This window comes from Staurois parvus, unplaced genomic scaffold, assembly GCF_062004578.1.
Source record: "Staurois parvus isolate SC_StPar_1 unplaced genomic scaffold, SC_StPar_1.0 ptg000145l, whole genome shotgun sequence".
Classification (NCBI taxonomy): domain Eukaryota; kingdom Metazoa; phylum Chordata; class Amphibia; order Anura; family Ranidae; genus Staurois; species Staurois parvus.
The window spans coordinates 1,235,901-1,260,332 of record NW_028317941.1 but is presented as its reverse complement, the minus strand read 5'-3'; the positions used below and the strand labels follow the sequence as shown (position 1 = coordinate 1,260,332).

Below are 24,432 nucleotides of genomic sequence, written 5' to 3'. Positions count from 1 at the left end.
CAACCTCCCCATTGGGTGATACTTGAAAAGGCGGGACAGGATGTATCTCCACCCACGTCTTGCAGCCAATAAGAATAGACTCATGGTCTCTGCATGGTCAGCGTGGGAAAGGAGGAGGCGGCTCCCGTCAGGTGGCGATGAAGGCGCCATGTAGCCAATCCTCGTTGGCATAAGTGGAGAGATAATCAGGTGTGAAAAGCGCGAGAGCAAAGCGCGAACGTGTCAGCCAATGAGAGGCGAGACAGAGAACAGCGGACTGACGCGTTCAGTCACGTGGCCATGGCTTTGGCCAGTTTACCGTAGACGTCATTTCCGAGTGGTCGCTGAATGAGTTCATTGTCATTTCTCGGCTGTGGTGTGGTTAAGCTGATAAGTATGACATGCTTAGGAGGACCTTTCCGAGAGCACGCAGGTTCTGTAGGTCACACGGCTCTCGTATGGGTGGCGCCAACCTAGGAGGACAGTCCACATGTAATTAGCTCTTACTCCGTCAGGTGTGTGTGGGGGCGACATACTAGTGTAGTCATAGTGATAGAACTAAACTCTGCTAGGGCTTTTGTCACTTGGCCTATAAGGGGTTTCCCTGCACTTGCTTCCAACAGGAAGTAAGACCAATAAGAAACGCCTGACTGGACCGGAAATCCTCCATACATACTATACAGGTTATATATTGCTCAACACATTAAAGGAACACTTTGAAAACACATCAGATCTCAATGGGAATAAATCTCATGCTGGATATCTATATTGACATGGACTGGGTAATGTGTTAGGAATGTAAGGATGCCCCATTGTTTGATGGAAAGGAAAATCATCAACCTACAGAGGACTGAATTCAAAGACACTCCGAAAATCAAAGTGAAAAAATGATGCAGCAGGCTAGTCCATTTTGCTGAAATTTCACGACAGCAACTCAAAATAGTACTCAGTAGTTTGTATGGCCCCCACATGCTTGTATGCATTGCTAACAACGTCAAGGCATGCTCCTAATGAGACAACGAATGGTGTCCTGGGGTATTTCCTCCCAGATCTGGACCAAGGTATCACTGAGCTCTTTTTGACAGTTTAAAAATGACAGTTAATTGTTGAGTTGAAAAATGGCAGTTATTATTGACAGTTGAAAAAGCACAGGTAATTGTTGACAGTGGCAAAAAACGACAGTTAATTGTTGACAGTGGCAAAAGAAATGACAGTTTGAAAATGAGTTATTTTTTGACAGTGGCAAAAAATGATAGTTGAAAAATGAGGGTTTTTTTGACTTTTTTAAAAATGAGTTATTTTTGACAGTTGAAAATTTAGTTTTTAATAGTTGAAAAACGAGTTATTTTTTGACAGCTGAAAAAAATAACCATTAATTTTTGACAGTGGCGAAAACTGACAGTTGAAAAACGAGTTATTTTTTGACAGCTGAAAAAAATAACCATTAATTTTTGACAGTGGCGAAAACTGACAGTTGAAAAATGACAGTTATTTTTTGACAGTGGCAAAACAATGACAGTTGAAAAATGATTTTTTTTTTTATAGTTTAAAAATAAGTTATTTTTGTCACTGTCAAAAAATGAGTTAATTTTTTGATAGTGGCAAAAAAAATGAGTTAAAAAATTAGGTTTTTTGACAGTTGAAAATGACAGTTAATTTGTGACAGTGGTAAAAAATTACAGTAAATTGTTGACAGCAGCAAAAAATGTGTTACTTTTTGACAGTAGCAAAAAAGATGACAGGTAAAATTTAGGTTTTTTTGATAGTTGAAAAATTACAGTGTCAAAAAAAGGCAGTTAATTGTTGATAGTGGCAAAAAATGACAGTTGAAAAATGAGATTTGTTGACAGTTGAAAATGACAGTTAACTGTTGACAGTGGCAAAAATGAGTTAATTTTTTACATTGGCAAAAAATTACAGTTTAGTTTTGACAGTGGCAAAAAATGGCAGTGGCAAAAAATGGCAGTTTAGTTTTGACAGTGGCAAAAAATGGCAGTTTAGTTTTGACAGTGGCAAAAAATGGCAGTTTAGTTTTGACAGTGGCAAAAAATGGCAGTTTAGTTTTGACAGTGGCAAAAAATGGCAGTTTAGTTTTGACAGTGGCAAAAAATGGCAGTTTAGTTTTGACAGTGGCAAAAAATGGCAGTTTAGTTTTGACAGTGGCAAAAAATGGCAGTTTAGTTTTGACAGTGGCAAAAAATGGCAGTTTAGTTTTGACAGTGGCAAAAAATGGCAGTTTAGTTTTGACAGTGGCAAAAAATGGCAGTTTAGTTTTGACAGTGGCAAAAAATGGCAGTTTAGTTATGACAGTGGCAAAAAATATAGTTGAAAATTGAGGGGGGGGGTTTGACAGCTGAAAATGACAGTTACATTTTGATAATGACAAAAAAGACAGTTAAAAAAATGAGGGTTTTTGACCATTGAAAAATGAGTTATTTTTTGACAGTTGAAAAGTGAGTTATTTTTTGAGAATGGCAAAAAATGACAGTTGAAAAATGAGGGTGTTTTTTGACAGGTAAAAAATTACAGTTAATGTTTGACAGTGGCAAAACATGACAGTTAATTTTTGAAAGTGGCAAAAAATAACAGTTGAAAAATGAGTTTTCTTACAGTTGAAAAATTACAATTGTTTTTGCCACTGTCAAAAATGACAGTTCATTTTTGACAGTGGCAAAAAGATGACAGCTGAAAAATTAGGTTTTTGTCAGTTGAAAAACTAATTATTTTTGACAGTTGAAAAATGACAGGTAATTGTTGACAGTGGCAACAAAATGACAGTTGTAAAATGATTTTTTTTCTAGTTGAAAATGACAGTTAATTTTTGACAATGGCAAAAAACGACAATTGTTGAAAGTGGGAAAAAAATGAGTTTTTTTGACAGTGGCAAAAAATGGTAGTTGAAAAATGAGGGGATTTTTTGACCGTTTAAAAAATGACAGTTATTTTTTGACAGTTGAAAAAAAATAACAGTTAATTTTTGACAGTGGCAAAACAATGACAGTTGAAAAATGAGGGGTTTTTATAGTTTAAAAATGAGTTATTTTTTTGATGGTGGCAAAAAAATGAGTTAAAAAATGAGGTTTTTGTGACAGTTGAAAATGACAGTTCATTTTTTACAGTGGGGAAAAAAATCAGATCATGTTTGACAGTGGAAAAAAATTAGTTAATTTTTTATATTGGCAAAAAAATGACAGTTAAAAATGATTTATTTTTGACAGTAGCAAACAATGATGGTTATTTTCTGACAGTGATAATAAAAAGACAGTTCATTTTTGACAGTGGCAAAAAAAATGACAGTTGAAAAATGAGTTTTTTTGACAGTTGAAAATGACAGTTAATTGTTGACAATGGCAAAAAATGATAGTTTAAAAATGAGGGGGTTTTTTTTGACAGTTGAAAAAAATGTTACTTTTTGACAATGGCAAAAACTAATTTTTAAACGGTCAAAAAAAAACCCCTCATTTTTAAACGATGATTTTTTGCAACTTTCAACAATTAACTGTCATTTTCAACTGTCAAAAAAGCCCTCATTGTTGAACTCATTTTTTTGCCACCATCAAAAAAATAACTTTTTGACAGTGACAAAAATAACTGCCATTTTTAAACTATAAAAAACCCTCATTTTTCAACTGTCATTGTTTTGCCACTGTCAAAAATCAACTGTCAGTTATTTTTTTTGACAGTGGCAAAAAAAATGACAACCGCCTCCCGCCCGCCACATAGTACAATGACCGGCTCAAGGCGGTTCTCTCGTTCTGGGAGGACGTCATATGATGTCCTCCCATTCTAACCGCGCATGCGCGGCTCCAGGAGCGTGCAGCACGGTGATCGGTGGTGAGCTGTGTCCCTTGGAGGATGTCGGCTCGGTCATGATCAGCTGTGTCCAATATCAGCTGATCACATGTAAACGGAAATACCGGTTATCGGCATTTGACAGTGGCAAAAAAAATGACAACCGCCTCCCGCCCGCCACATAGTACAATGACCGGCTCAAGGCGGTTCTCTCGTTCTGGGAGGACGTCATATGATGTCCTCCCATTCTAACCGCGCATGCGCGGCTCCAGGAGCGTGCAGCACGGTGATCGGTGGTGAGCTGTGTCCCTTGGAGGATGTCGGCTCGGTCATGATCAGCTGTGTCCAATATCAGCTGATCACATGTAAACGGAAATACCGGTTATCGGCATTTCTCTGACAGCTCGTGAGGAGAGGAGAGCCGGTAATCCGCATTCCTCAGAGGGGATATGTACACTGATCATTAGAGCACTGGTGATCAGTGTGCCCTGATGATCTCTGTAGCCCCATCAGTGCCAACTGTCAATGCTCATCCATGCCACCTGCCAGCGCCCATCAATGCCACATCAGTGCCCATCTGAGCTGCATTTCAGTGTCACCCATCAGTGCCACCTATCAATGCCAGTCAGTGCTGCCTATCAGTGCCATAGATGAGTGCTGCCTTTCAGTGACCATCAGTGATGTCTGTCAATGTCCAGCAGTGCCTCCTCTTCAGTGTCCATCTCTGCAGCCTCATTAGCGCACATCAGAGAAAAATCACTTATTTACAAAATTTTATAACAAAAACTAAGAAAAAAAATTTTTTTTTTTGTTTAATTTTCAGTGGTTTTTGGTTTGTTTAAGAAAAAATAAAAAACCCAGAGGTGATTAAATACCACCAAAATAAAGCTGTATCTGTCACAAAAAAATGCAAAAAATTTCATATGGGTACAGTGTTGCATGACCGCGCAATTGTCATTCAAAGTGTGACAGTGCTGAAAGCTGGAAATTGGCCTGGGCAGGAAGGGGGTATAAGTGCCCTGTAGGCTAGTGGTTAATGTTTGACAGTGGCAAAAAAAGACAGGTTTTTTTTTGACAGAGGCAAAAAGGATAGTTGAAAAATGAGGGGGGTTTTGACAGTTGAAAATGACAGGTAATTGTTACAGTTGAAAAGTGAGATTTTTTTTTGACAGTTGAAAAACTACAGTCATTTTTTGACAGTAGCAAAAATTATAGTTCTTTTGACAGTAGCAAAAAAATGAAAGTTGAAAAATTTGTTTTTAGACAATGGCAAAACAATAACAGTTAATTTGACAGTGGAAAAAAATAACAGTTGAAAAATGGGGGGGGGGGGGGGATTACAGTTGAAAAATGATAGTTATTTTTGCCATTGTCAAAAAATAACAGTTGAAAATCGAGTTATTTTGACAGTTGAAAATTACATTTAATTGTTGACAGTGCAAAAAATTAGTTGTTGACAGTGGAAAACAGATTACAGTTAATTGTTGACAGCAGCAAAAATGACAGTTCATTGTTGACAGCAGCAAAAATGACAGTTCATTGTTGACAGTGGCAAAAATATGACAGTTGAAAAATGAGTTATTTTTTTTAACATTCGAAAAATTACAGTTATTCTTTGACAGTGGCAAAAAAATGATAGTTGAAAAATTAGGTTTCTTGACTGTTGAAAAACGACAGTTATTTTTTACATTGGCAAAAAATGGCAGTTCGTTTTTGACAGTGGCAAAAAAAGACAGTTGAAAAAAAAGTTATTTTGAAAGTTGAAAAACGACAGTTTTTGACAGTGGCAAAAAGTGACAGGTAATTGATCGTGGCAAAATATGACAGTTAATTTTTGACAGTGGCAAAAAAATGGCAGTTGAAAAATTAGTTTTTTTTGACAGTTGAATATGACAGCTTAATTGTTGACAGTGGTAAAAAAGACAGTTCATTTTAGACAGTGGCAAAAATTACAGTTATTTTCTGACAGTTGCGAAATGACAGGTAGTTGGCAGTTGAAAAATTAGTTATTTTATTGCAGTGGCAAAAAAATTACAGCTAAAAAAAATGAGGGTTTTTGACAGTTGAAAAATTAGGTTTTCTTACAGTTGAAAAATTTGTTAATTTTTGACAGTGGCAAAAAAATGGCAGTTTTTTACAGTTGAGAAATGACAGTTAATTGTTGAAAGCTACAAAAAAATGACAGTTGAAAAATTACAGTTAATTTTTGACAGTGGCAAAAAAATTACAGTTCATTTTTTGAGATTTGAAAATAACAGGATTCTTTTACAGTTTAAAAATGACAGGTAATTGTTAACAATTTAAAAAAAAAAATGACAGTTATATTTTGACGGTGGCAAAAAGTGACAGTTGAAAAATTAGGGTTTTTTTGACAGTTGAAAAATGAGTTATTTTTGACAGTGGCAAAAAATGACAGTTTAAAAATGAGGGTTTTTTTAATATCAAAATCAACTTGACAACCTAAGATCTTCCCACTCTTTATACTCCGACCACTTCTAGGTATCTTTTTGATGTTTTAAAGTCCGCCCCATATTTTTTTTTAAATGTTTCCATTTGATCTATATCCAACTGGTATAACTCCTCCATCTTCTACATTTACTCAACTCTATTTATCCATTTCTTTATTTTTGGTGGTTCTTGAACTTCCAAATTGTAGGGATAAGTCCTTTAGCCGCATTTATTAAATTACATACCGTATTTTCTGGCGTATAAGACGACTTTTTAACCCATGAAAATCTTCTCAAATTTGGGGGTCGTCTTATACGCCGGTATACGATGTCGGGCGGCACTTTTTAGGGGGACGGCGGCCCCCTCCAACGGAAGGGACACTAAGTACAGGGGCGGGCAGGGGGCTGCTGTTTCTTACCTGGCTTCTGTCCCAGTGCCACGACGATCCAGACCAGGAAGCGCGGCTGCTCCTTTATTCAGTTCGGCCACTCCCTCACTTGATGTTCGCACGGCCGCTCGGCTCCGTCTCCTCACTGGTGATTGGGTGCCAGAACTGTAGCTCAGGAAAGGCACACAGGCGGCCAATCGCCTGCAAGGAGGCGTAGCCGAGCGACCCCGCGAAAATCGAGTGAGGGAGCGGCCGGTAAGTGCCATGCAGATGGTGCTGCTGCAACCACGTATGCTGGCTGCAGCAGCACCATGCTGGAATGGATCAGCAGGTGTCATTGGTGTTAGTGGGAGGAATAATGCCCCATCATTGGTGTCACTGACACCAACGATGGGGCACTATTCCTCCCCCCCACTGACACCAACGATGGGGCACTATTCCTCCCCCCCCCACTGACACCAACGATGGGGCACCATTCCTCCTATTCCTAACTGTAAAAGAAAGAATTGCCGGAAATTAAAAAATAATTTGGAAAAACGGCATGGGGTCCCCCTCTCCATCCATACCAAGCCCTTCTGGTCTGGTATGGATTTTGAGGGGAACCCCTACACCAAAAAAAAATTGCATGGGGTCCCTCCCAAAATCCATACCAGACCCTTATCCGAGCATGCAGCCTGGCAGGTCAGAAAAAAGGGGGACAAGGGAACGCCCCTCCTGCACCGTACCAGGTCACATGTCCTCAACATGGGGAGGTGCTTTTGGGTGGTGGGCGGGGGGCTTATCGGAATCTGGAAGCCCCCTTTAGCAAGGGGGCCCCCCAGATCCCACCCCCCCATGTGAATGCGTATGGGGTACATAGTACCACTACCCATTCACACAAAAATCTGTAGTGTGAAAAAAGGCAGGAGACAGTCTTTGACAAGTCCTTTATTAAAAGAAGGAAAATAAAAGAATGTCCCCCGAAGTAGATCCAACGTCAATCACGACGCCCGCCGTCGCCCATGTTGAGGACATGTGGCTTGGTATGGTTTGGGGGGGGGGGTGCTCACTTGTCCCCCCCCCCCCCCCCCCATTCCTGACCCGCCGGGCTGCATCTGGTATGGATTTTGGGGGGCCCACGCCTATTTATTTATTTTTTTCGGCGTGGGGGTTCCCCTCAAAATCCATACCAGATCCGAAGGGCTTGGTGTGGATGGAGGGGGACCCCACGCATTTTTTAAAATTATTTTTTATATAATTTTTTAAAATTATTTTTTATATAATTTTTTTAAATTATTTTTTAATTGCTGGCAATTCTTGCTTTTACACTCAGCTGTCTGTGGGGATCCCACATGTGCAGGACATTTGTGGAGCGTTTTTAAATGTTTTTGAGGTGGTTACCATTCATTTTCATGGGAAGAGATGAAAAGATGCTGCAAGCAGGAGTTTTTACACCACACCGCAAGAGCAACGCCTCAGTGTGAAAACATACATAGATATACATTCAGATACATACGGAAGCAGTTTTCTTGAGCTTTTCAGGCTTTAACGCTAAAACGCTTCAAAAACTCCTCCGTGTGAAAGCAGCCTAATATCCCACAGTATATCCATCTGGTTCAGGACTCCTTCCTGCAACTATACTCTTCAGTGATATAATAATTTCCTCCTGTAAGAATGGTTTTTCTAAGGCTAATAATTTTCCTTCTTCCAGTCTTGGTAAGCCGGCTTCCTTTTAAATATATCTGCCTTTTTTTTTCTCTCTCCCTTTGATTCTTTCTGGCTCTTAGATTTGACTCCATATAGACTGCTGTAATATTTTTGAAATGTTAGCGATATCGGTGGTTGAATGTAATATTTCTCCTGTTTCATCTTTGATTTTTTTCTATAAAATTCTTTGATTTCTTTTCCCGTAAATTTCTTGGTAAGTAATTTCCTGGTCTATTCCCCCACTAATATCCATCCTTTGAAACCCTATAAACAATCCTCATTTCCTGTTTCATAAGATCTTTTAACTCTTCTCTTTTTAGAATCATCTTCTATTTTATATCTATATCCATTTTCTTTTTATGTTACTGTTCTAAATTATATAGTTCCTCCGCTTATTAACCTTATTTTTCTCCCCCAATCTTTTTTTCCGCCCCTATCTAGATCAGGATTGTTGTGGGCTTTTGAATCATGTCTCAAGAATATGACTTTTATCAAGACATAATATTATATGGCAAACAGCTCAGCAATAGCCGGATGCTAAGAGTTAATTTTGTCTTGGTTGAACCATCTAGCTAGAGAAATGTAATGGGTAAAGGGATTGTTTTTCTTTCCTCCTAGAGACAATACTATTTTAAAGTTCTCAGGTGATCAAACACCATTATTCAGACTTCAATAAGCAGGTAAACATATACAAGGTATGGACATGACAATAGAGGAACCAAACTGATTGTCTGAGAGCTTAACCAAAACCTGTAGAGTGTGATGAACCAACAAACCTCTGAAACTATTACTATCTACTATTGTTCACCAAGGGTGAAAGCATTAACAATTGTTTACCATGAGTCAAATACAAGGGCTAGGCAAACAGAGATTTTTTTCCCTACACAGAGGGAATGTTGATGCTGAAACCAAGGGGTGAAATTCAGGACATTTAAGTTTAAAAGTTCACTGTATATCATTACAAAAATGTACTACAAAAACAGATTATAAATAAGATGTCATAGACTTTAAACACCACTAAATACTCAGCAATGGGAACTATATATCACTAACTTGAGTATTGAGATGATGGGAAGTAAGATGTATTATAAACTAGCATTAGTTACATGTCTTATCAGGAAACAAACAGGATGATACTTCAAGGAGGAATAACCGAATATACACCTATATTCCATGGTCCCTATTTAGAATATCATAGGTATGATCACTGCTATATCTGGAAAGTGCTGTATATTTTATTCCTGAAATTACCTGAAGATTCCACCCAAGATATGAGTCATATCAAATACTCACATTGTTCTGTGATACATGACCGCCACCTGGCGGGCAGGTGAGAAATAGCTTATGTACACACATTTCTCAACTAGCCAATCAGGAAGCCTGGTGGGAAGGTATCTTAGAACAATGGACTAGTGGATATAAAAAGCCCATGTGCTGTAACAAAAAAAAAAACCTCATGAAAAAGAAGAACCCTCATAAGACCTCATGGAAAGACCTGACATCTGAAGAAGATCTCTGCTGAAATAACTACTCTTCCATCTTTTCAAACTTCCTAAAACTTTAAACCTCTAAACTTATAACTTCCTACATTCTCCCCTATTGAATCTATCACTTGCCTATATATCAGTCTAAAGGCGTTCCACTGCCAGCTAAATCCACGGGAGAGTTGCCTAGTCTGACGTCCGGGTGTGGTGAGATGTTTATTTGATTTGTATTAATTATTTCCTCTGTTGTGTAGAATCATAAAATTACCTTAGTGTATTACAACAATATTGGATAGTTAGATATATGTAGTCAGATACTGTGTTACTGTTAAAAAAATTGCTGATTGCCATATTATAAATTTTTCCATATTTCATAATTTATTGAATATTAATAACCAGAGTATCATATATCAAGGGCTTACTTCTTTCAAGCCTATGGCCACGGCGTGTAAGAATATAACCTTTGAGATATTCGAAATTATTAATTATTAATAAATTTAATAAAAATCATCATTTAAATTTGTGATTGATGTAATTAGTTAGAGACATTATTAGTGTGTCTTACATTGGTAGGATATATTTTTGATTGTGTGTACCAATATTCATTTATCACCAGTCTTTTGTGTTTTGTGTTAATATATATATAATTTTTGTACATAAATAAATTTTTATATTTATCTATTATAAGGCAAATTTTGTGTGTATGGTACGAAATCATATTGGCTAAAAGAATTCAAGGTATAATAATAAGTGGTGATCGAATTATCAAGGTGTCCAAATTATTGGTTTACTAAATATTTGCCGTATTTTAACGGCTGGAGGCACTGTAATATTTCATCTAAGGGAAAGGGACACGCCCTTTATAAATAATATATCCTTACATAAACCACCACAACATAAATTTGGAGGCGCTGCTGAGAGCCATAGAAATCGTACCATAACACAAAACGCACTGGTGATTGTATATTTGTACACGTTATCAAACATATATTTTGTATCAAAATGGCATCCAGTAATCACGGATCCACCTCTTCCAAGCATAACGAGGAAAATATGGCGGCTCAAGGCATTGAGCAGGAAGTTATGAAGCCAGCCCGGAAAGCTGCCGGTGCTTGGCAGAATTATGTTGAATGTGGAGTAATAGATTATCTCCGCAAGAGATTGAATTTGGGGGATAGCAATAATGAATTTGTGGATGAAGAGAAGGAGCAGGCCATGAATACCTTTGAGGACCTGTTCAACCAAAAGGGCCAGGTTGTTGGGTTTTTAATAGCATTTGCTGGAGCAGAAAGTGATAGAAGCCGTGACAGACTTCTCCTAGAAGCTTGGCCCATGTTATGGTTCATGACCGCTGGAGCTGCCCAGCAGACCAGGACTCTAAGGGAAGAGTTGTCAGAGGCCCGCCTCTTGTTAGAAAGCAAAAATCAGGACATTGAGTCTTTGAAAGGGAAGCTTGGTCATGCCGGTGTTCGTTTAGACGAATCCGAGAAACATTATGATAGATTGGTCGGAGACTTTCGAAGTGCTCAGGACCTATATGAAAGAAACTTTCAGGAATTAAAACAACTTCAAAAGAAGTATCAGGACTTAAAAGATGAGGTGGAGTACTTCAGATCAGAGAGGTTATCTCCTGTCAAAATTAAAGTTCACCCAGGGGATAAGCATGACCAGTCAGAACTTACCTTGATAAAATCTGAGCAGAAAACTCTGGAGGAGCAGATTATAAGGTTGACGGCCCAAATAAATTCTGGGGTCCAAAGACGGACCAACCCAGTCAAGCCAGAGGCTGATGAGCGGAGATACCCGCATCACAGCGAAGTATCTGATAGTGAGTCAGGGTCAGAATATAGGTCACCTCCTAAGCTTTCAAGATACACTCCAGAGCGCTCTGAAGAAAGATATGAGGTTTCATATAGGCAGGAAGGGAAATCCCAGGGGTTATTCAGGAGATATGACACCCCAAAGGTCATTAAGTTCCTAAAGGACACTGTTCCTATGTTTTCTAAGAAAGGGTCCCTTGAAATCACCGAACACATGAAAACATATGAACAGACGTTAGAGATTCTGGGCATTAGAGATGACCACACCAAAATAGAATTGCTGCCATGGGTGTTTGAGGAGAAATACCGGCAATTCTTTGAGACCTTGAGGGCCTATTCCAATCAGTCCTGGAGAGAGGTTAAACATAAGTGCCACATGGAATTTGGGCCTTATAAAACTGTAACCTCTGCCAAGGCTGCGGCCTACAATTTAAAGTGTGGTCCTCACCAAAGCCCTGCAGAATTTCTGGCTGTCCTCAGAAATGCCTATTTCCTGGCTGAAAAGGATCCCAATCCTAACCAGCCAGAATTCAAGACACTATTCTATGAAGCATTACCTGCTTACATAAAATTGGGACTTGCAAAGGATTACAGAAAGGGATGCTCTCTTGATTGGTTGGTGAGAGAGAGTGACTATTTATTCTCGATCCAACAGTCCAGTGAGGGCGGGATAAAAAGAGAACCTAAAAGTAGCCCCAAGATAGTAGCAGCCACTACCGTTTCCCCTCCAAATCCAAATGTGCAGGCAGAGAAGAAATCATATGCGGAAGTAGTCCGTGGGGGTAAAACCAATGGTTCCCCTAGATTTGCACCTCAAACCCAGCAAGTGAAGGAGGTCCATAACTTTGCACCCCAAAACCAGTGGGTGAGAAAGGATAGGCAAAAGCCAGGGAACTACGGTAGTGGAAGTGAGAAGAATAAAAAGTATGGTAAGGGCCAGTACAGTGATGAAAATCAAAGGAGGCAATGGTATCCTCAGAGGTTCTATTATCCTCGCCAAAACCAACATGGGAATTTTTATGGGAACCCCAATTTCAACAGGCCCCATAATTACAATAAGAATCCCAATTTTAATAAAAACTCCGACTTCCAAAGATTTCCTCCACGCCAAGAACACCCTCAGGCTCAAAGGGGGGATACAGTACCCCAGGCTCCCTTTAATAACAGGGAGACCCCAAAACCTCAGAGAGAACAATGGCGTCGGGACCAGAGCAGTAGTTCTGACTCTGAGTCTCATTACCAGTCTCGTCCAAAATACAAGCGCAAGTATAAGAAGAGGGAGAATCAACAGAATGACTCCTCTGAGCGTATTGGACAAATAGAGGCACAGGTCAGCAAAATGGCTGAACAAATGGACAGGCTTGTCACTCAATTTCCATCCAATCCTTTTTTAGGAGCAGCTCCTGTGACCAACCAAGGGTCACAGAATTAACAGGCAACCAAGCCTTAAACCAACAGGGGAGGACACTGAGTCAAATGACAGGAGATGTGTGCCCCGTCCCTGACACGCCTACTAATGGAGAAGCTAGTTCTCAGGCAAAGGGGGACCAGTTGTTGGTTATTAATGATTCTCCTGTTTTTCAGTGTCCATCTATTGCCCCTAATATAGTCGCAGCATCGGAAGTCATCAGGATTGACAAGCCAGACGGAGCACCAACTTCTAGTTGTGCTTCTGTCTTGAGACAGTCCAAGAATCCCACCAGGGAGGATAAGGGTAATGTGTCCACCACATGCGGTGAGATAAGAGCCAGTCATCGGTTATTGAAGGGCCCACAGATCTTCAACCACACTAATTTCATGTGTGAGCTGACTGAATCTGATGGGAGATATTATGCCACGGTGCAGGTGCAGGATGCCAGTGATCTTTCGATTGTCGGCTTAATAGACACTGGATCCCAAGCAACCATCATGTCACAGGAACATTTTGACAAAGTGGCGAATGTCATGCCCACCAAGCCGAGACTTAAAAGTTTTGACAGCTCATTGATTGGTGTAGGTGGAGACCCGTTACAAGTCATGGGTACCGCCTGGCTTAAACTGAAACTGGGTAATAAGGAACTGAGACACCCCATCATCATTGCTAGCATATCACAGCACCACATGATAATTGGGATGGACTTCCTAAAAAGGCTGAACACCATAGTTGACTGTGTGAACCAAGTCCTGTGGTCACAGGTAAATACCCCAATTAAATATGGGAAACTTAAAACTCCCCATTCCCGACAACACTGCCACCTGGTGGAAGAAAGGCCTGGATCATTAGAAATCCATTTCAGGAACAGCCAACTTCCTGATGTAACGGTTATCAAACCTGATGACTGTAACCCTATCAGAAGAGATGAGGAACACATTTTTAGAATTCCCCAAGATAAAATCAAAGATATTTCCCTCCAAGATGACATCCTTACGATATCTTTTCATCAGGAGGATAAACCAAGAAAAGGGGGAGATCACACCCAATTCTTGACAGGTATTGAAAGGGTTAACAGCGACTTGTTTATCCCCATCCGGATAAATGGTCTTAATAGGTCAAAATATGCCAAACTAGATTTGAGACAGGAACGCAGCTTTGTAAGCCATGGGTTGATAAAACACCTGACCGAAATGGAAATGATCCGTTTCTCCACACCTCAGCGTCATTGGATTTCAGACTCCCTTGATGACTCTGATGATCACAATTCAATGGCTAGGTGTCTCTTAAACGTCACTGTAGGAAACAAAACAGCCGCCCATGTGTTCCTAGTCTTGGATAATTCCCAAACTAAAATTTATTTTGGCAACGATATATTACATCGCTTTGCAATGCAAGTCGACCTAATTAATGACTGTTTATGGAGTCGACTAAAGGGGGACCCCGAAAAATACCAAAATCTGGACTTAGCTTTAAAATCCCAGCAACAGATGCCTTATGCTGTTGAAGTCCAGGTAGCCCAAAAGATTACAATTCCTAAGGGCATAAATAATTTCATACTCCCCATCCAAGTTAAAAAGGGACATAGACTGAAGGGGTCAGATGCATTAGTATGCCTCTCCCATAAAATGCAGGGGGAGGGACTGAACATTACACACACGCCCCTAGTCAACACACATCAATCCCCGATGTACATTTACGTACATAATCTGTCCAATCAGGACATCGTCTTACCCAAAGAGACCCTTATTGGTCTAGCGGTAGAGACTGAATATTATACCTTTGGGGTTACTAACCAGGTGATTGGACTCATCCCCGATGAATATTTGTCGGAGGAACAATTAATTGAACAAACATTCCATTCATTACCAGAGGGTATTTTCACCATAGAGTCCATTTATCCATTCGATTCTAAAGATGGCACCTGTCGAATCGAAGAGACATCAATTGTCTTTGATCACCCAATCAAAGAACAAGAGTACCCCAAAGAACCTGGATGGCAGGAGAACACACACACACATCACATACCCAATGACCTCACCACGAAACTTGAAGAGGCATATGAGATAGGTCAGCCGGAAAGCTTTCCTGGATTCAAGGAGTTAGTGGAAGAGATGGTGGCCCTCGCCGACGCGTGTGCCAGTGATCTCGACCGACAATTGCTCCGAGAGCTTCTCCTTGAATTCCAAGAGATCTTTGCCAAGGATTCTTACGATTGTGGGACTACTGACCTACACATCGCTAGGATCCAAACAGATCCAGATGCCCCACCAGTATTCGTAAGACAGTATAGGTTACCATTAGCTTCCTATGAATCTCTAGCTGAGATTATCAGGAAGTTACATGAAAGGGGTATAATTAGGCCCATCCACAGCTCCTACAACCACCCGATCCTGGGTATTTTAAAACCCAATGGACAATGGCGTTTATGCGCTGATCTCCGTCAGCTGAACAAACGTGTGTACATGTCAGGATGGCCGGTCCCATACATAGACCAGTGTCTCGCCCAGCTCCAAGGATCCCAAGTTTTCACAGCTTTGGATTGTGCACAGGGGTATTGGACCATAAAGGTGAGTGAGGAAGACCAATACAAACTGGCCTTCAGTTTTGGGAATCGACAATATTGTTGGGTACGAATGCCTTTCGGATTCATAAATTCCGGACATGAATTTGCTGTGTTCATGCACAAGGCCATGCCAGACGCCTTCGAAAGGGGGACGTTGGCATATGTGGACGATATCCTGATCAAAAGTACTGATATGGCCAAACACATTACAGAACTTCGGCATGTCCTGGGCCAATTAAAAGCAGCAGGAGTAAAACTGTCCTTACAAAAAGCCCAGTGGTGTCGCACGAAGGTAAACTTCCTAGGCCATGAAGTTACTGCTGAAGGTTTGAACCCACAAAAGAAGAAAGTTGAGGCAGTTCTGAACTGTAAAGTCCCTACTAACCTTAAAGAATTGAGATCATTCCTAGGTATGGTAAACTACTCGCGTAAGTTTATTGATAATTACGCCGAGATAAGCAAGCCACTGCTTCACCTACTGAAGAAGGATGTCGAATGGTCGTGGGGTAAGAAACAGGAGGACGCCATGAAGGAATTAAAGGAACGTCTCACACAAGCTCCGTGTCTCGGATATCCCGAAGGGGGTAAAAATTTCTATCTAGAGACAGGGTTTACGCAGGTAAGTATGAGTTCTGTTCTTTACCAGAAACGTGATGATGTCAGTAAGGTGATTGCCTATGCCAGTAAAACTTTGTCCCCGGTTGAAGTAAAGTTCAGTGACTGTGAAAAAGCTCTATTGTCCACCGTGTGGGCATTACAGAATTTCCGCAGTTACATTCAGGGAGAGAGAATCATTGTTGAAACGGCACACCAGCCTTTACAGTATTTAAAGAGTGAACGTATCAAGGGAGGAAATGTGTCTAATAGCCGCATCACTGCTTGGACTTTGTCTTTGCAAGGGTGGCCTCTTGAAATTCGGTACAAACAGAACAAGGAAAGTCCAGTAGCCCAGGGCCTAGCCGAGCTCCATGATTGTTCCGCAACTACGCCTGCTATGGAGGGCCCGGACACTGACTTTCTGGAAGAACAACTGTTCTCTCCCTACAAGGTTTACGATGAAGAATACTGTAAACAGCTGCCGTGTGTATATGTGGATGGTTGTGCTTTTCATCACAAGGATGGGGAACAGCTCCAACTAGTGGCAGGTATTGGAATCGTTTGGACCCAAGGTGTCACCCCAATTTCTGTGGGATACAAACTTGGACCAAAAAACAGTCAGGTTGCTGAACTTACTGCAATTCTTAGAGCAGTTGAGATGGCTATAGAGTTCAACATCAGAGAGTGTGCCATCATAACCGATTCCAATTATGTCAGGAATAGTTTTGTGGAGTATTTTCCTAGGTGGAAGCGAAACAACATGAACAAGAGTAATCACAAACCCGTGAAACATGGTAAGCTCTTTTGTCACATCGATGAACTGGTAAGGTTCAATGATCTCACCCTGCACTTCAAGAAGACCAAGGGCCACTCCAAGGTTCTAGGTGCCGAGAAAGAAGGGAACGATCTGGCCGATTCTCTAGCCAAGGAAGGGGCAATCACCGGTGAACTGTTAGACATTGATCAATTTTTAGGTACCGTACAGGTTGAAGCTGTCACCAGGCAACAGGCCAGAACAACTGGTGATCCAAATGCATTACAATGGAGTCACGATTCTCCTAGTGAGGATTTAATTACTGCCCAAAAAGAAGACCCAATAATTGGCTTGTTTTATAGTCATATAGAAGATCCCAACCAAAATCCCATAAATAAGGAAGTATGTAGTGGGAAGGAGGATTTACGTATCTTAATGAAATCCAAATCCCAATTCTCTTTATACCAGGGATTGTTGATACGAACCTCGAAGGGTGGCGTACAACAATGGGTCGTCCCACTTAAATTTAGAGGTTTGATGCTACAGCATGCCCATGATGCTCCCACTTCCGGTCATCGTGGGGAAAAGATCACGTATGAGATCCTGCGGGATTATGCCTACTGGCCTCATATGTTACGTGATGTGAAGGAATACTGCCAAGGTTGCCTAATATGTCCCCAATTTCAACCTACCAAGCCAACTCACAGAGCACCTCTCCAGAAGAGGGGGATATGTATGCCTTGGTCAGACCTTCAGATGGATTTTATTGGGCCAGTAACAAAATCTTCACGAGGAAATCGGTATATGTTAACAGTTACATGTTTATTCACCAAGTATGTCGAATGTATACCAGCACCAAATAATAGCTCCGAAACATGTGCTGCATTGCTAATAAATCATGTATTTTCACGTTTTGGTTTACCTCAGAGGATAGAGTCTGATAGAGGATCGCACTTCACTAGCGAAGTGATGGCCAAATTGTGGAAAATTTTGGGGGTTAAAAGGAAATTGCATATCGCCTATCGGCCAGCCTCTAGTGGTGGTGTAGAACGATACAATCAGACCATCGTTAATGTCCTTAAGAAATTTGTTAAGGAAACAGGCAAAGATTGGGATGTCAAACTCCCGCTGGTCCTGATGGCGTTGAGGGCTACTCCGAATACAGTTACAAAAATGTCATCTTTTGAACTGATGACAGGTAGACGGATGGTACTGCCCCAGCACTTATTGTATCGCACTACAGATCAAAATCTGATCAATGCTACCACCACACACCAGTACATAGAGGATTTACGTAAACATCTGCAATATGCTTTTGCCTTTGCCCAGCGAAATTTGGAAAGAGCTGCAACTAGTGCTAAGACATACTATGATCTCAAAACCTCCAAGAAGGAATATGAGATTGGTGACAAAGTCTATCTATACAACTTTGCAAGAGACCAGATCAAGGAACGGAAATTCCTTCCATCTTGGAAAGGTCCGTTCTCTATCATTGATAAAATCTCTCCGGTCGCATATAAATTGCAGGTTACCCGGTATGGTGAAATCAGTGATAGATGGGTGCACATCAACCAATTACGTGCTTGCCATCCGAAGTCTCAATTGCAGTTGTTGGAAGACTGAACCCACCAATTCCTATCTGGAGATATTGAGATCATTATTAAATTTCCTTTAAACATATAATTCATCTTTTGCCTTACAGGATCCAGTAATATAATTTTATGTATATCCCATACTTAAACTGTTCATTTTAATAATTTAGAAAGGAAGGCCCAGACTATGACCAGACCGGCGATCGGAGGTGTCAATGACCGGACCCTAGAAGGAAGCTATAATGTCCTGTGGGAAAGACCAGATGCCAGAGATCGATCCGGAGACGATAACCTGATGTCCAAGGCCACCAAGGGCCAGTCCAGAGGAAAAAACCCGCATAGGAGACCGTCTAAGAGACCTGTCGTGCGGAGGACCCATGGACCCCAAGGTGGATGTGTCAGGCCAGGCCGGCCTCATCACAAGACCAGGATCGTCATCGGAAGTGTCCATCTAAAGACGCCGAGTCAAGTTGAGGAACAACCAGCATTACCGCTGCCATTTTGTTATCGGAAATTTTTTTTTTATTATTTCATTCCCTTCACCGGAGAAGACGAACAATCACTCTAGCCAAAAGCCCCACTCATGTTTTGCGACACAGACACCCCTATACACGTGCCTGTACCCCAAACAAAGGGGGATTTTGTTGTGGGCTTTTGAATCATGTCTCAAGAATATGACTTTTATCAAGACATAATATTATATGGCAAACAGCTCAGCAATAGCCGGATGCTAAGAGTTAATTTTGTCTTGGTTGAACCATCTAGCTAGAGAAATGTAATGGGTAAAGGGATTGTTTTTCTTTCCTCCTAGAGACAATACTATTTTAAAGTTCTCAGGTGATCAAACACCATTATTCAGACTTCAATAAGCAGGTAAACATATACAAGGTATGGACATGACAATAGAGGAACCAAACTGATTGTCTGAGAGCTTAACCAAAACCTGTAGAGTGTGATGAACCAACAAACCTCTGAAACTATTACTATCTACTATTGTTCACCAAGGGTGAAAGCATTAACAATTGTTTACCATGAGTCAAATACAAGGGCTAGGCAAACAGAGATTTTTTTCCCTACACAGAGGGAATGTTGATGCTGAAACCAAGGGGTGAAATTCAGGACATTTAAGTTTAAAAGTTCACTGTATATCATTACAAAAATGTACTACAAAAACAGATTATAAATAAGATGTCATAGACTTTAAACACCACTAAATACTCAGCAATGGGAACTATATATCACTAACTTGAGTATTGAGATGATGGGAAGTAAGATGTATTATAAACTAGCATTAGTTACATGTCTTATCAGGAAACAAACAGGATGATACTTCAAGGAGGAATAACCGAATATACACCTATATTCCATGGTCCCTATTTAGAATATCATAGGTATGATCACTGCTATATCTGGAAAGTGCTGTATATTTTATTCCTGAAATTACCTGAAGATTCCACCCAAGATATGAGTCATATCAAATACTCACATTGTTCTGTGATACATGACCGCCACCTGGCGGGCAGGTGAGAAATAGCTTATGTACACACATTTCTCAACTAGCCAATCAGGAAGCCTGGTGGGAAGGTATCTTAGAACAATGGACTAGTGGATATAAAAAGCCCATGTGCTGTAACAAAAAAAAAAACCTCATGAAAAAGAAGAACCCTCATAAGACCTCATGGAAAGACCTGACATCTGAAGAAGATCTCTGCTGAAATAACTACTCTTCCATCTTTTCAAACTTCCTAAAACTTTAAACCTCTAAACTTATAACTTCCTACATTCTCCCCTATTGAATCTATCACTTGCCTATATATCAGTCTAAAGGCGTTCCACTGCCAGCTAAATCCACGGGAGAGTTGCCTAGTCTGACGTCCGGGTGTGGTGAGATGTTTATTTGATTTGTATTAATTATTTCCTCTGTTGTGTAGAATCATAAAATTACCTTAGTGTATTACAACAATATTGGATAGTTAGATATATGTAGTCAGATACTGTGTTACTGTTAAAAAAATTGCTGATTGCCATATTATAAATTTTTCCATATTTCATAATTTATTGAATATTAATAACCAGAGTATCATATATCAAGGGCTTACTTCTTTCAAGCCTATGGCCACGGCGTGTAAGAATATAACCTTTGAGATATTCGAAATTATTAATTATTAATAAATTTAATAAAAATCATATCATTTAAATTTGTGATTGATGTAATTAGTTAGAGACATTATTAGTGTGTCTTACATTGGTAGGATATATTTTTGATTGTGTGTACCAATATTCATTTATCACCAGTCTTTTGTGTTTTGTGTTAATATATATATAATTTTTGTACATAAATAAATTTTTATATTTATCTATTATAAGGCAAATTTTGTGTGTATGGTACGAAATCATATTGGCTAAAAGAATTCAAGGTATAATAATAAGTGGTGATCGAATTATCAAGGTGTCCAAATTATTGGTTTACTAAATATTTGCCGTATTTTAACGGCTGGAGGCACTGTAATATTTCATCTAAGGGAAAGGGACACGCCCTTTATAAATAATATATCCTTACATAAACCACCACAACAGGATTCCCTTAATATATGCCTTGTGTGCCTCCCCAATTGTTGCAACAGATCTCTTGTCAGTCTCATTAAACATAAATTATTGCTCAATTTCCTACTTTTAATCTTTTTTCTATTTCTAGGTCTTGTACAAGCATCAAATTTGATCTCCACAGTTATTTTATTCTGCTCCCCTCTCACCCATAATCTCGTTGTGACCGGTGCATGGTCAAATATAGACATTACTTCTGTGTTAGATTTTACCAAAGACTTTAAGAGTCTGTGCTCTATTATTATATAGTACAATCGGAAATATGTCCCATGCGCTGAAGAGAAGAAGGTATAATCGCTTTCTCTTGGGTGTTTAACTCTTCAGGCATCAGTTGACATTGATGCAACATCTTTTTAACAGATTTTAGACTTTTACCTCTATCTCTCTGCACACGTGGTGATGTGTCCATCCATGGATCCATGCAGAAATTAAAATCTCCTGCCACAATCCGTTTACCCCTCTTAGAATCATTAAGATTTCTTAGTATACCCTCAAGGAATACTGCTGGGTTTTTATTAAGACAGTAAATGTTTACTAATGTACAGTCTAATCCCTGTAGGTTTCCTCTCAGAAATAAGAATCGACCCTCTGGATCCACCAGGCTTTCTTCCAAAGGTGAATCTTACATTTTTTGCGAGCCCAATTGCTACTCATTTTGCCTGTTTTATTGGTGAGTCAGCATAATACCAGGTTGGGTAATATCTAGAGTATAGCTTGACATTTGTGTCTTGAGATATGTGTCTCTTGAAAACACTTCCAGCCCACCTACATTCAGAACTTATAAATGCTATTCCGGATCATCCAGAATCGGGGACTTCTACATGCGGCCCAAAATCCAAAAGCCTGGAAATCCAGGCAGACCCATCATAACAGGTATGAACACACTCATCGAACAAATCTCAGGCTTTTTAGAAAAAAATTTAAAACCAGTAGTCAAGAATACTGCTATTTTCCTGCAAGACACAACTTTCTTTCTGAACAAGATCAACAACATACAGCAATGGCCATCTAATACACTTCTAGTCACTATGGATTTATTGTAGTATGCCTGTATAGTAATATCCCTCACAAGGACGGATTAGCTGCATGTCACAGATCCTTATCATCCTCACCAAACCATAAATACACTGCAGAGGATGTTACACAGCTTATTGAATTCATACTTACACACAACTACTTTGCTTTCAATAAAGACCTCTATCTTCAATGTATGGGTACTGCGATGGGAAGTAAAATGGCACCCCAATATGTCAATTTATTTATGGCTGACCTGGAGGAAAAATTCTTGAACAGCATGCAACAAAAACCATACAGATACTATTGCTATATTGAGGATATTTTCATCATATGGACAGAAGGTGAAGAAAACCTAAAACAATTTTACTCATTGATCAACACTTTTCATCCATCAATCAAACTAAAAATGGAATACTCAGACACACACTTCAACTTCCTAGACACCACAGTATACATCAGGGATGATCAGCTTCACACCTCAATATACAGGACAATAACCCACTGACAGATGCAACTACCTCCACAGTTCTAGCTTCCACCCCCAACACACAACGTGCCATTATACACAGTCAGGCCATTCGATACCACCGAATATGTTCTGACCCAAGAAACCAAGATAAACATCTTGGGACACTAGCAGATTCCTTCCATAAGAAAGGTTACAAGGACAAAACTATCAACACCAGCATAAACACAGCCTTGAGAACCCAAAGAGAAAATCTACTTCAGTACAAAGATAAAAAAACAAACAACCGTGTACCTCTAGTAACCACATACAACCCAGCACTAGAAGGAATAAGAAAAATAATCAAAGATTTACAACCCATCATAACAGAGGATGGAACTCTGAAGGAAATATTCTAGCAACCCCCAATACTAGCTTTCAGACAACCCCCCCAACCTCAGAAATAAAGTAATCAGTAGGAAACTTCCTTCTGCTTATGAGGTCACAAATAATGGAAGCAAACCCTGCAATAAAAAACGCTGCAAACTGTGCAACCAAATCAATCCATCAAAAAGTGTCAGACACTCAAAAGTGATCTTCAATATCTCCGGATCATACAGCTGCACCTCTAGTAATGTAGTGTACCTTATCCAGTGCAGAAAATGTAGCAAAGGATCTTATGTTGGCGAAACAGGACAGAAGTTGCAAACAAGGATGAATTTGCACAGACATACCATCAAGTAACATAAAGAAGATGACTTATGCACACCTGTGGGACACCATTTCGCACAACCGGACCACACTATGGAAGACCTCAATATTTTAGTTCTTAAAGGAAATTTCAAAACTATTCAGGAAAGGAAAACTTTTGAACGAAGAATGATAATTCTATTTGATACAAGAGATAACGGCCTTAATTTGGACATGGGATTCCTCACTCATTATCCAACAGTTTTACGACCCCCTCTGTGAGTGTTGTCCCCCCAAGTCTTTGCTTTTGCTGTGTCTTATCTCTAGTCTAATCCTAGTTTTTATAACCATTGCTGTGTACATATTTTTGTGTTTCTTTCTGGGGGGGGGGGGGGTTTCCCCAACATCTTTTTTAACATTCTGCTAAAACTTTGTGACATAGTACTGCCTGGACCTTGAAGAAGTGGACATACCCTGAAACCTTGTCCTCAAAATTGTATGTTAGTGCAAATAAAATAAGTATCATGTCAGTACTCAATTGTTTCTGTCTCTTGAAGAAACAGTACATCAATAGAGCGTTGATGTATTTCCCTAAAGATCTTATGCCTTTTAATTGGCATATTCAATCCTTTCACATTGTATGTCATGAAACTGATCGTGTTCATTTCTGTTTCTATTGTCTAAATTTCCATTTTAAGGGGTTTAGATATAAACAAATTGGAACAAGACGATTTCCCCCACCCAATCTACCTCTACCACCATTCCCCATCCTTTCCCCCCTCCATCTTCCCTCGTTCCTTCCACACTTTTTAGAACCCCTTGGCCTAATTCTAGCCCTGGAATCTGTTGTGGTTTGTTGCCACTCACATTTCCTATTCCTATATATGAGGGTGAGACTCAAAACATGCACGCTCATTCTGACCCCTTGCTCTCATGTTTGGGGTCAAGAATTCGGTAGCATGTTTGGCCTCCTGACATCCTGTCGTTTTCTTAACAAAAATTCTTTATCTTCATCAGAGTTCCCTCCTTCCTAAATAAAAGTTATTTCTTGACAGTTGAAAATTGACACTTATATTTGACAGTGGCAAAAAATTAGTTTTTGACAGTGGCTTAAAAATTAGGGTTTTTTGACAGTTGAAAAACGTCAATTATTTATTGA

General features: G+C 39.8%; 1 long non-coding RNA gene across 1 annotated transcript; it reads left to right on the top strand.

Annotated features, from left to right (window-relative positions):
• The first annotated feature begins 79 nt into the window (after positions 1-79).
• On the top strand, positions 80-23,806 carry LOC149464893 (uncharacterized). The gene is made up of 2 exons (XR_016312262.1): positions 80-1,040; positions 21,213-23,806. It is a non-coding gene; the product is annotated as an uncharacterized LOC149464893 (long non-coding RNA).
• Positions 23,807-24,432: the final 626 nt, after the last annotated feature.